This window comes from Crinia signifera, chromosome 11 (genome assembly GCF_055691185.1).
Source record: "Crinia signifera chromosome 11, ASM5569118v1, whole genome shotgun sequence".
NCBI classification, from domain to species: Eukaryota; Metazoa; Chordata; class Amphibia; order Anura; family Myobatrachidae; genus Crinia; species Crinia signifera.
The window spans coordinates 74862504-74873902 of NC_139227.1; the positions used below are offsets into that span (position 1 = coordinate 74862504).

The 11399-nt window shown below is 54.2% G+C and overlaps 1 protein-coding gene across 1 annotated transcript in view; it reads right to left on the reverse strand.

The window, feature by feature from the left end:
* Positions 1-9975, reverse strand: part of POLA2 (DNA polymerase alpha 2, accessory subunit) — a 189706-nt gene extending 179731 nt beyond the window's left edge. Inside the window, exon 1 of the mRNA XM_083164934.1 lies at positions 9818-9975. The gene's annotated coding sequence lies outside the window, so the exon portion shown is untranslated. The remainder of the gene's footprint in view (positions 1-9817) is intronic.
* Positions 9976-11399: the final 1424 nt, after the last annotated feature.

Here is an 11399-nt window from a genome sequence, read left to right on the forward strand (position 1 = left end):
GCTCTAACTCTCTAACTCCCCCCTCAGCATCTCTGCCCTCAACCTCTCTATCTAACTCCCCCATCACTGTCTCTCTAACTCCCCCCTCAACGTCTCTGCCCTCACCCTCTCTCTCTAACTCCAGCCTCAGCCTCTCTGCCCTCACCCACTCTCTAACTCCCCCCTCTCTCTAACTCCGCCCTCAGTGTCTCTGCCCTCACCCTCTCTCTCTAACTCCCCCCTCAGCCTCTCTGCCCTCACTAACTCTCTAACTCCCCCCTCAGCGTCTCTGCCCTCACCCTCTCTCTAACTCCCCCCTCAGCGTCTCTGCCCTCACCCTCTCTCTAAACCCCCCCCCCTCAGCCTCTCTGCCATCACCCACTCTTTAACTCCCCCTTCAGTGTCTCTGCCCTCACCCACTCTCTAACTCCCCCCCTCAGCGTCTCTGCCCTCACCCTCTCTCTAACTCCCCCCTCAGCGTCTCTGCCCTCACCCTCTCTGCCCTTGCCCACTCTCTAACTCCCCCCACAACGTCTCTGCCCTCACCCTCTCTCTAACTCCCCCCTCAGCGTCTCTGCCCTCACCCTCTCTCTAACTCCCCCCCCTCAGCCCTCACTAACTCTCTAACTCCCCCCTCAGCGTCTCTGCCCTCACCCTCTCTAACTCCCCCCTCAGCCTCTCTGCCCTCACTCTCTCTCTAACTCCCCCCTCAGCCTCTCTGCCCTCACTAGCTCTCTAACTCCCCCCTCAGCATCTCTGCCCTCACCCTCTCTGCCCTTGCCCACTCTCTAACTCCCCCCACAGCGTCTCTGCCCTCACCCTCTCTCTAACTCCCCCCTCAGCGTCTCTGCCCTCACCCTCTCTCTAACTCCCCCCCTCAGCCCTCACTAACTCTCTAACTCCCCCCTCAGCGTCTCTGCCCTCACCCTTTCTCTAACTCCCCCCTCAGCCTCTCTGTCCTCACCCTCTCTCTAACTCCCCCCTCAGCCTCTCTGCCCTCACTAACTCTCTAACTCCCCCCTCAGCTTCTCTGCCCTCACCCTCTCTCTCTAACTCCCCCCTCACCCTCTCTCTAACTCCCCCCTCACCCTCTCTCTAACTCCCCCCTCAGCATCTCTTCCCTCACCCTCTCTCTCTAACTCCCCCCTCAGCCTCTCTGCCCTCACTAACTCTCTAACTCCCCCTCAGCGTCTCTGCCCTCACCCTCTCTCTAACTCCCCCTCAGCGTCTCTGCCCTCACCCTCTCTCTAAACCCCCACCCCCCTCAGCCTCTCTGCCATCACCCACTCTTTAACTCCCCCCTCAGTGTCTCTGCCCTCACCCACTCTCTAACTCCCCCCCCTCAGCGTCTCTGCCCTCACCCTCTCTCTAACTCCCCCCTCAGCGTCTCTGCCCTCACCCTCTCTGCCCTTGCCCACTCTCTAACTCCCCCCACAACGTCCTCTGCCCTCACCCTCTCTCTAACTCCCCCCTCAGCGTCTCTGCCCCTCACCCTCTCTCAAACTCCCCCCCCCCCTCAGCCCTCACTAACTCTCTAACTCCCCCCTCAGCGTCTCTGCCCTCACCCTCTCTCTAACTCCCCCCTCAGCCTCTCTGCCCTCACCCTCTCTCTAACTCCCCCCTCAGCCTCTCTGCCCTCACCCACTCTCAACTCCCCCCTCAGCATCTCTATCCTCACCCTCTCTGCCCTTGCCCACTCTCTAACTCCCCCCACAGCGTCTCTGCCCTCACCCTCTCTCTAACTCCCCCCTCAGCGTCTCTGCCCTCACCCTCTCTCTAACTCCCCCCTCAGCCTCTCTGCCCTCACTAACTCTCTAACTCCCCCCTCAGCTTCTCTGCCCTCACCCTCTCTCTCTAACTCCCCCTCACCCTCTCTCTAACTCCCCCCTCAGCATCTCTGCCCTCACCCTCTCTCTAACTCCCCCCCTCAGCCCTCACTAACTCTCTAACTTCCCCCTCAGCCTCTCTGTCCTCACCCTCTCTCTAACTCCCCCCTCAGCCTCTCTGCCCTCACTAACTCCTCTAACTCCCCCTCAGCTTCTCTGCCCTCACCCTCTCTCTCTAACTCCCCCCTCACCCTCTCTCTAACTCCCCCCTCAGCATCTCTGCCCTCACCCTCTCTCTAACTCCCCCCTCAGCCTCTCTGCCTTCACTAACTCTCAAACTCCCCCCTTAGCTTCTCTGCCCTCACCCTCTCTCTCTAACTCCCCCCTCACCCTCTCTCTAACTCCCCCCTCAGCGCCTCTGCCCTCACCCTCTCTCTCTAACTCCCCCCTCAGCCTCTCTGCCCTCACCCACTCTCGAACTCCCCCCTCTCTCTAACTCCCCCCTCATTGTCTCTGCCCTCACCCTCTCTCTCTAACTCCCCCCTCAGCCTCTCTGCCCTCACTAAGGGGGAGATTCTCTAAGAATCTCCGCCCCCTTCGCCGCGCATCGCATATTTAATTATCGCATATGCTGTAACATATGCGATAATTAAGGCAAAGGACAGCTCTTGCGTTAAGAGCTGTCCTTTGCGGTGAGAGTCGCCGGGTCCCAGCAGGTCCCGGCGGCTCTCCCCTCCCTCCCACACCCGGCGCTGCTGCTGCTGCGCCGGGCTCTCCTCCTCCCTGCACCCGGAAGAGGATTAGTGCAGGGAGGAGGTCACAGGTCCGGGCAGCACTGCGCTGTGCTGCCCGGACACAGGTGAGGGGGCGATGCGGGGCGGCGGGGGGTCGGCGCGGGGCGGCGGAGAGTTGCGATAGAAGCCCGTTGGCTTCTATGGGGCATCGCCAGATTTTTCTGGCGATGCCCCCGCCGCGATAACCCGGCGGGGGGATGCTTACAGCATCCCAAAATGCGGTAAAAACCCCGATAACAGGGTTTTTACCGCATTTTTAGCTTAGAGAATCCCGCCCTGACTCTCTAACTCCCCCCTCAGCATCTCTGCCCTCACCGTCTCTCTAACTCCCCCCTCAGCGTCTCTGCCCTCACCCTCTCTCTAACTCCCCCCTCAGCCTCTCTGCCCTCACTAACTCTCTAACTCCCCCCTCAGCGTCTCTGCCCTCACCCTCTCTCTAACCCCCCCCCCTCAGCCTCTCTGCCATCACCCACTCTCTAACTCCCCCCTCAGTGTCTCTGCCCTCACCCACTCTCTAACTCCCCCCTCAGCGTCTCTGCCCTCACCCTCTCTCTAACTCCCCCCCCTCAGTGTCTCTGCCCTCACCCTCTCTCACTAACTCCCCCCTCAGAGTCTCTGCCCTCACCCTCTATCTCCCCCCTCAGCGTTAATGCCCTCACCCTCTCTCTAACTCCCCCTCAGCTCTAACTCTCTAACTCCCCCCTCAGCATCTCTGCCCTTACCCTCTCTCTCTAACTCCCCCCTCACCCTCTCTCTAACTCCCCCCTCAGCGTCTCTGCCCTCACCCTCTCTCTCTAACTCCACCCTCAGCCTCTCTGCCCTCACCCACTCTCTAACTCCCCCCTCTCTCTAAACTCCCCCCTCAGTGTCTCTGCCCTCACCCTCTCTCTCTAACTCCCCCCTCAGCCTCTCTGCCCGCACTAAACTCTCTAACTCCCCCCTCAGCGTCTCTGCCCTCACCCTCTCTCTAACTCCCCCCCCTCAGTGTCTCTGCCCTCACCCTCTCTATAACTCCCCCCCTCAGAGTCTCTGCCCTCACCCTCTATCTCCCCCCTCAGCGTTAATGCCCTCACCCTCTCTCTAACTCCCCCTCAGCATCTCTGCCCTAACCTTCACTCTAACTCCCCCTCAGCCTCTCTGCCCATACCCACTCTCTAACTCCCCCTTCAGCGTCTCTGCCCTCACCCTCTCTCTAACTCCCAAATCAGCGTTTCTGACCTCTCCCTCTCTCTAACTCCACCCTCAGCGTCTCTGCGCTCACCCTCTCTCTAACTCCCCCCTCAGCCCTCACTAACTCCCCCTCAGCGTCTCTGCCCTCACCCTCTCTCTAACTCCCCCCTCAGCCTCTCTGCCCTCACTAACTCTCTAACTCACCCCTCAGCGTCTCTGCCCTCACCCTCTCTCTAACTCCCCCCTCAGCGTCTCTGCCCTCACGCTCTCTCTAACCCCCCGTCAGCCTCTCTGCCATCACCCCACTCTCTAACTCCCCCCTCAGTGTCTCTGCCCTCACCCAATCTCTAACTCCCCCCCTCAGCATCTCTGCCACCCTCTCTCTAACTCCCCCCCTCAGTGTCTCTGCCCTCACCCTCTCTATAACTCCCCCCTCAGAGTCTCTGCCCTCACCCTCTATCTCCCCCCTCAAATGGTGACTGCAGCGCTTAAGTGGGGAGGCGTCCTGTAAAAAGCAACCCTGAGTGCGGCGAAACGCATCCCAAGGATTGGTCTGTCCATCAAGTACTGGAGACCGAGAGACCGGAACATAGACTCTCTAAAGCCTCTTAAAATCTGAGCACTTTAGCCAGGTTGACAAAGCCGGCCTGAGCGCTCGAAACGCGTTTCCAAAGGATTCCCGCCTCATCTGTGACACCAACCTGCTGCACATCTGTGATACCAACTTGCTGCATGTCTGCACTTTAAACGTACTGACAGCCTGCCTAAATCATCGCTCCCCAGCAATGCTATGACTGCCAGCTGCATGCGGCTGTCACCACGTGAGAGTGTACAGGACACTGACCTAGGAAGAACGTAGATCAGCTTGTGCTAACGGTGCGGTCGTAGCAGTCCGGGACCATGGACCATCGGCTTCTCCACACAGTAAGGTACTCCTGGTACCTTAACACACAGGACACATGTCACATGCTCTAACTTTCTATCTATAACGTGCAATACATCGCGCGCATCAAGTGCAGTCCAAAAATTAAGCCGGCCTGCGACTGCAAGCCTGAGTAAGAGGAGACTTACTTAGGCTTTAGTCGTAGAGGGTGAACGTGACCGATGGTCGCAGTGTCCTTGTAAACTGCCATTGCATCGCAGTTTGATATGATCACAAATGCCGGCAGGGGGTGGTATGCACCTCCTCCTGCATTTGCATTGCTTGAGGATCCCACGTGATAAGCTGATGTGAGCAGCTTATCATATGTGACCCAAGCTGAATTTATATAAAATATAAAATCAAAGGCGAGGAATTGGCTGGCAACTTGGGGCGGATGGAGGCCAGAACTGATTTTATATTTTATATAAATATACATTTACGCTGCAAGGTGAAGTTCCTTCGCCTTGCAAGCCAGCCTGCGACTGCAAGACTGAGTAAGGGGAGAATTACTTAAGCTGTAGCCATAGAGGGACACTGCAACCGATGGTCACAATGTCCCTCTAAACTGCCATTGCATCGCAGTTTGATTTGATCACAAATGCCGGCAAGGGGTGGTATGCACCTCCTCCTGCATTTGCATTGCTTGAGGATCCCACATGATAAGCTGCTTATCATTTGCGACCCAAGAATAGAATAGAATCAACTTTATTGGCCATGTGTGCTTGCGCACACTAGGAATTTTTGGGGGATTTACAGTGCAGCATAAATCATGGCTAATGGGGGGAGGCATTACATACATTACATTGAGACATTATATGCGGGGACCACATTTTTAAAGGGCAAAATTCGCCCTGCACCTCTAGCAGTGCCCCACTTAAACAGCCTCACGGGGAAGCCCAGCGCCGCCGCAGACGGCGATACCCGGCAGCGAAGCGACTTCGGAGGGGCCAGGCCCGCCCCTTTGATGACGGCGGCGGCTGGGCCCGCACCCTTTGATGACATTTTTTTTTTTATATTTATTTTTTAAACTGACACTTGCACGGATCTGAATGATCCATGTAGGCTTCTGCTGATACGAATTAGTATTTAATGGCTGATAAATACAAATTCGTATTGAAAAAATACTTATGCATACGACATCAGTAAAATATGAGAAAAAAAAAAAGAAAACCTCCCCTCTGGTAATATCCACCCACTATTATTGCTTAGCACAAATCTCTGCGTGTATATGTGCTCCCCATGGGAGATCGACACCAGCAAAGTTGCTTAGCAAAATTGCTTAGAAAAATTGCTTAGCACAGATCTCTACGTGTGTATGCCCCTTTACTCAGGCTGCAGTCGCAAAGGGTCACAGCCACCGATGGTACCGATGTTCTTCTAAACTGCAATCACAGTTTGATACGATGGCAAATGGAGGCAGGGGGTGGAATGCACCTCCTCCTGCATTTGCATTGCTTAAGGATTGCACATGATAAACTATTGCAAGCAGCTTATCATATGCAATCCAAACTGAGAGCCTGATTCAGACCTGTTCTCTATGCTGGGGAAAAAATGGTGTCTGCAGTGCTTAAGTGGGGAGGCGTCCTGTAAAAAGCAACCCTGAGTGCGGCGAAACGCATCCCAAGGATTGGTCTGTCCATCAAGTACTGGAGACCGAGAGACCGGAACATCAACTCTCTAAAGCCTCTTAAAATCTGAGCACTTTAGCCAGGTTGACAAAGCCGGCCTGAGCGCTGGAAAATGCGTTTCCAAAGGATTCCTGCCTCATCTGTGACACCAACCTGCTGCACATCTGTGATACCAACTTGCTGCATGTCTGCACTTTAAACGTACTGACAGCCTGCCTAAATCATCGCTCCCCAGCAATGCTATGACTGCCAGCTGCATGCGGCTGTCACCACGTGAGAGTGTACAGGACACTGACCTAGGAAGAACGTAGATCAGCTTGTGCTAACGGTACGGTCGTAGCAGTCCGGGACCATGGACCATCGGCTTCTCCACACAGTAAGGTACTCCTGGTACCTTAACACACAGGACACATGTCACATGCTCTAACTTTCTATCTATAACGTGCAATACATCGCGCGCATCAAGTGCAGTCCAAAAATTAAGCCGGCCTGCGACTGCAAGCCTGAGTAAGAGGAGACTTACTTAGGCTGTAGTCATAGAGGGTGAACATGACCGATGGTCGCAGTGTCCTTGTAAACTGCCATTGCATCGCAGTTTCATATGATCACAAATGTCGGCAGGGGGTGGTATGCACCTCCTCCTGCATTTGCATTGCTTGTGGATCCCACGTGATAAGCTGCTGTGAGCAGCTTATCATATGTGACCCAAGCTGAATTTATATAAAATATAAAATCAAGGGCGAGGAATTGGCTGGCAACTTGGAGCGGATGGAGGCCAGAACTGATTTTATATTTTGTATAAATATACATTTACGCTGCAAGGTGAAGTTCCTTCGCCTTGCAAACCAGCCTGCGACTGCAAGACTGAGTAAGGGGAGAATTACTTAAGCTGTAGCCATAGAGGGACACTGCAACCGATGGTCACAATGTCCCTCTAAACTGCCATTGCATCGCAGTTTGCTTTGATCACAAATGCCGGCAAGGGGTGGTATGCACCTCCTCCTGCATTTGCATTGCTTGAGGATCCCACATGATAAGCTGCTTATCATTTGCGACCCAAGAATAGAATAGAATAGAATAGAATTAACTTTATTGGCCATGTGTGCTTGCGCACACTAGGAATTTTTTGGGGATTTACAGTGCAGCATCAAGCATGGATAAGGGGGGGGGGGGGGCATTACATACATTACATTGAGACATTACATGCGGGGACCACATGTCCGACGAGCAGCACAGCGCATAGGCAGCCATCAGTGGCGCCACTGGTCTCTGCAGCAGCCAGGTAGGTAACGATATAAGTAGTGTTCCCGCTAGGCTGCTTTAGCTCTAGCAGCGCCCCGCTAAAACAGCCTCACGGGGAAGCAAAGTGCCGCCGTAGATGGCGATGCCCAGCGCTTCCTCAGCAGCACACCGACTTCGGAGGGGCCGGGCCCGCCCCCTTTGGTGACGGCGGTGGCTGGGCCCGCCCCCCTTGATGATGGCAGCGGACCGGGCATGCCCCTCTTGTGACATTGGCGGCCCGGTCCGCCCCCGGCGCCCTGCCCTCTCTAACTGCTAGAGTGAACACTAATAAGCAGGGACAGTACAGTTTTCACACAGGGAACACATACCTGCCGAGCTGCACAGCACCTAGGCAGCCATCAGCGGCACCACTGGTCGTTGCAGCAGCCAGGTATGTAACAATATAAGCCGGGACAGTACAGTATCACACAGGGAACACATACCCGCCGAGCTGCACAGCGCCTAGGCAGCCATATGAGGCGCCACTGGTCGCTGCGGACTCCTGCATCTGCTGATGGACAGCAGCTTGGGCCTGATCTTTTCCCTGTCCTGGCCGGAAGCCGCCTCCAGGTGCCGATGGGGGCCACCATCGCCTCGGAGGTCATCATGCCGGGAACCGTGCCTGTGGCCGGGTCCTGAGCCTATGGTGCCGTACCCGGGGGCTGAGCTGTGCGCCGCTGGCTGCGGCCTGGTCCAGTGTGGCGTCATCCAGTGCCGCATCTCCGTGCATCTCCTGCCGTTGCAGTGCGCCCGCCCCGGCCGGGGTGGGGGGGGAGTAGTCACCGTGCCGCCATCCGTCCTCCCCTCCGCCGTCATGGTGCCCTTTCTCCGCCCCGTACCGGAAGCTCAGCTAAATTTATATAAAATATAACATCAAAGGTGAGTGATTGGCTGGCAACTTGGGGCGGATGGAGGCCAGAACTGATGTTATATTTTATATAAATATACACTTACGCTGCAAGGTGAAGTTTTCTTCACCTCGCAAGCCAGCCTGCGACTGCAAGACTGAGTAAGATGAGACTTACTTAAGCTGTAGTCGTATAGGAACACCCCGACCAATGGTCGCAATGACCCGCTACACTGCCATTGCATCGCAGTTTGATATGATCACAAATGCCAGCAGGGGGTGGTAAGCACATCCTCCTGCATTTGCATTGCTTGAGGATCCCACATGATCAGCTGCTGTGAACAACTTATCATATGTGACCCAAGCTGAATTTATATAAAATATAACATCAAAGGCTGGCAACTTGGGGCGGATGGAGGCCAGAACTGATGTTATATTCTCTATAAATATACATTTACACTGCATGGTGAAGTTATCTCCCCATGTGACTCTAATATCTTTGGCCACTTAAAAAACAAACACTTAAAGGTGAACGGTTCACCTGTGACAAGGAGGTGCAGGAGACCGTGGAAACCTGGATTCATCAGCAACCAAGGAGTTTCTACACTGAATCCATCCACTCCCTTGTTACGCGCTGGATCATTGCATCAATGTCAATTATGTGTAGTTGTAATGTTACACATGAACTGTAATTAAATATTCTTTGATTAAAATATTGTTTACATACAACCGTAGTCTCCCTTTTCATTTGGGCACACCTTATATATGGTCTGTAGACCCCATTTTCTATGCAGATGTCATTTGTTCAGTATGTAAATGGTAGTGTCTACAAAACTCCTATGGACAAATCTCTACTTACATTCCAGCAAATGTGAATGTAAAACTCATTATGGCCCTTATTCTGGTTGCCACGCAGGGAACGGTGGTGGCACTGTGCATACGCAACCAGGACAGCGGGCGGGGGTGGCCCCATTAGCATATGGGAGTGTTTCATGGACGTTCCTATAAGAACTCAGGGCGTTCTCATGCTAATGAGGCCATGATGCGGGGGGTGGGCAGCTGCTGATATCACCGGATGTCAGCTGCCCCCCCATTTCCTTCCCAGTGTGCCCACATATGTAAGTGCCTTGAAAGTCACTTTTATTTGCATGCACGCACCACATCCTTCAATGGTCGGCAACCATCAAAAGATGTGGCCGTTCCCCCCTGGCCTGTGAATGGATGTTACTTTGTGGATGTTACTGCCACAGCCAACCATTCACAAGGCGGGCTTTGGTGTAATCACAACGCTGCAAATTTACAGCCTTGCGAATCAACCAGAATAATCCCCTATATGTAAATTACAAGACAGGAAGTGATCACATACTCACCTGCTATTAAATGGTGCCCTCCGGGATACCAGGTGTAGGGGGTGCGGGAATTCCAGCAGATGTAACGGGATGCACTATTGGAAGTCAGAACATCGCCTCTAAATTCCGGAGTCCCCTGTGCATTCCGGGAGTGCGGACCAGCATGGATTGGAGTCTATGAAAAGGGGGGAATCACTGATATCATTTCTCTGACTGAGCCCTGAAATGTCTTTTTCGCAATTATCATACATTAAATGCTGTTAAATCTATGTATTACATGACATGCAAATAATAGTAAAGCGTGGAGCAGATACTGTAAAAAACAATATATGTAATTCAACGTAGTGGAACGATCACATTGTAAATAAGCTGGAAACTGATTATAGCCACCGGCCAATGTAACAGGTGAAGAATAGTCAGTGCGACGAGCTGACGCCTGGGAACCGTGTAATGTATATTGAGCTCTGTAAGTACCCACCTGAAGTAGCCCAAGTAGCCCAACCCTGAGAGGGAGAGTGATCAGATAGTATACAGGGCATTCCGGGGGAAATACAGAAACCAGGGTCTCCTTATAGAACAGATGCTAAACCAACTAAAATACTGATTTATTAGAAGATGATTATAATACAGTTCCTCCATCCGGTGCGTTGTCGGTCGCTGGAGGCGGCATTTCAGCTCACACCGGCCGGGGAGGGACGGGCTGAAATAAGTGACCAGTGGCTGTGCGTGGCTAAACCTAATCCTAATGAGCACAAACAGCGTGATAAAATACATCAATAGAGTATCACCCCATCTCCTTGGGGCTAATTCAGACCTGATCACGTGGCTGCGAATTTGCATATCAGCCGATTCTTCATAAACTGCACATGCGCACGGCCCCTAGTACCCATTCCAAGTCCTTCTATTCCATTCCAGACTCTTCACCCACTCTACTATTGTAGCAGCATCCTCCTCTCCCCCCATGTCAGCCTGCCCACCTACACCCCTGCTCTAGCAGCATCCTCCTCTCCCCCCATGTCAGCCTGCCCACCTACACCCCTTCTCTAGCAGCATCCTCCTCTCCCCCCATGTCAGCCTGCCCACCTACACCCCTGCTCTAGCAGCATCCTCCTCTCCCCCCATGTCAGCCTGCCCACCTACACCCCTGCTCCAGCAGCATCCTCCTATCCCCCCATGTCAGCCTGCCCACCTACACCCCTGCTCTAGTAGCATCCTCCTCTCCCCCCCCATGTCAGCCTGCCCACCTACAACCCTGCTCTAGCAGAATCCTCCTCTCCTCCCCTGTGGCAGCCTGCCCACCTACACCCCTGCTCTAGCAGCATCCTCCTCTCCCCCAATGTCAGCCTGCCCACTGACACCCCTGCTCTAGCAGCATCCTCCTCTCCCCCCATGTCAGCCTGCCCACCTACACCCCTGCTCTAGCAGCATCCTCCTCTCCCCCCATGTCAGCCTGCCCACCTACACCCCTGCTCTAGCAGCATCCTCCTCTCCCCCAATGTCAGCGTGCCCATCTACACCCCTGCTCTAGCAGCAGCCTCCTCTCCCCCCATGTCAGCCTGCCCACCTACACCGCTGCTCTAGCAGCATCATCCTCTCCCCCCAT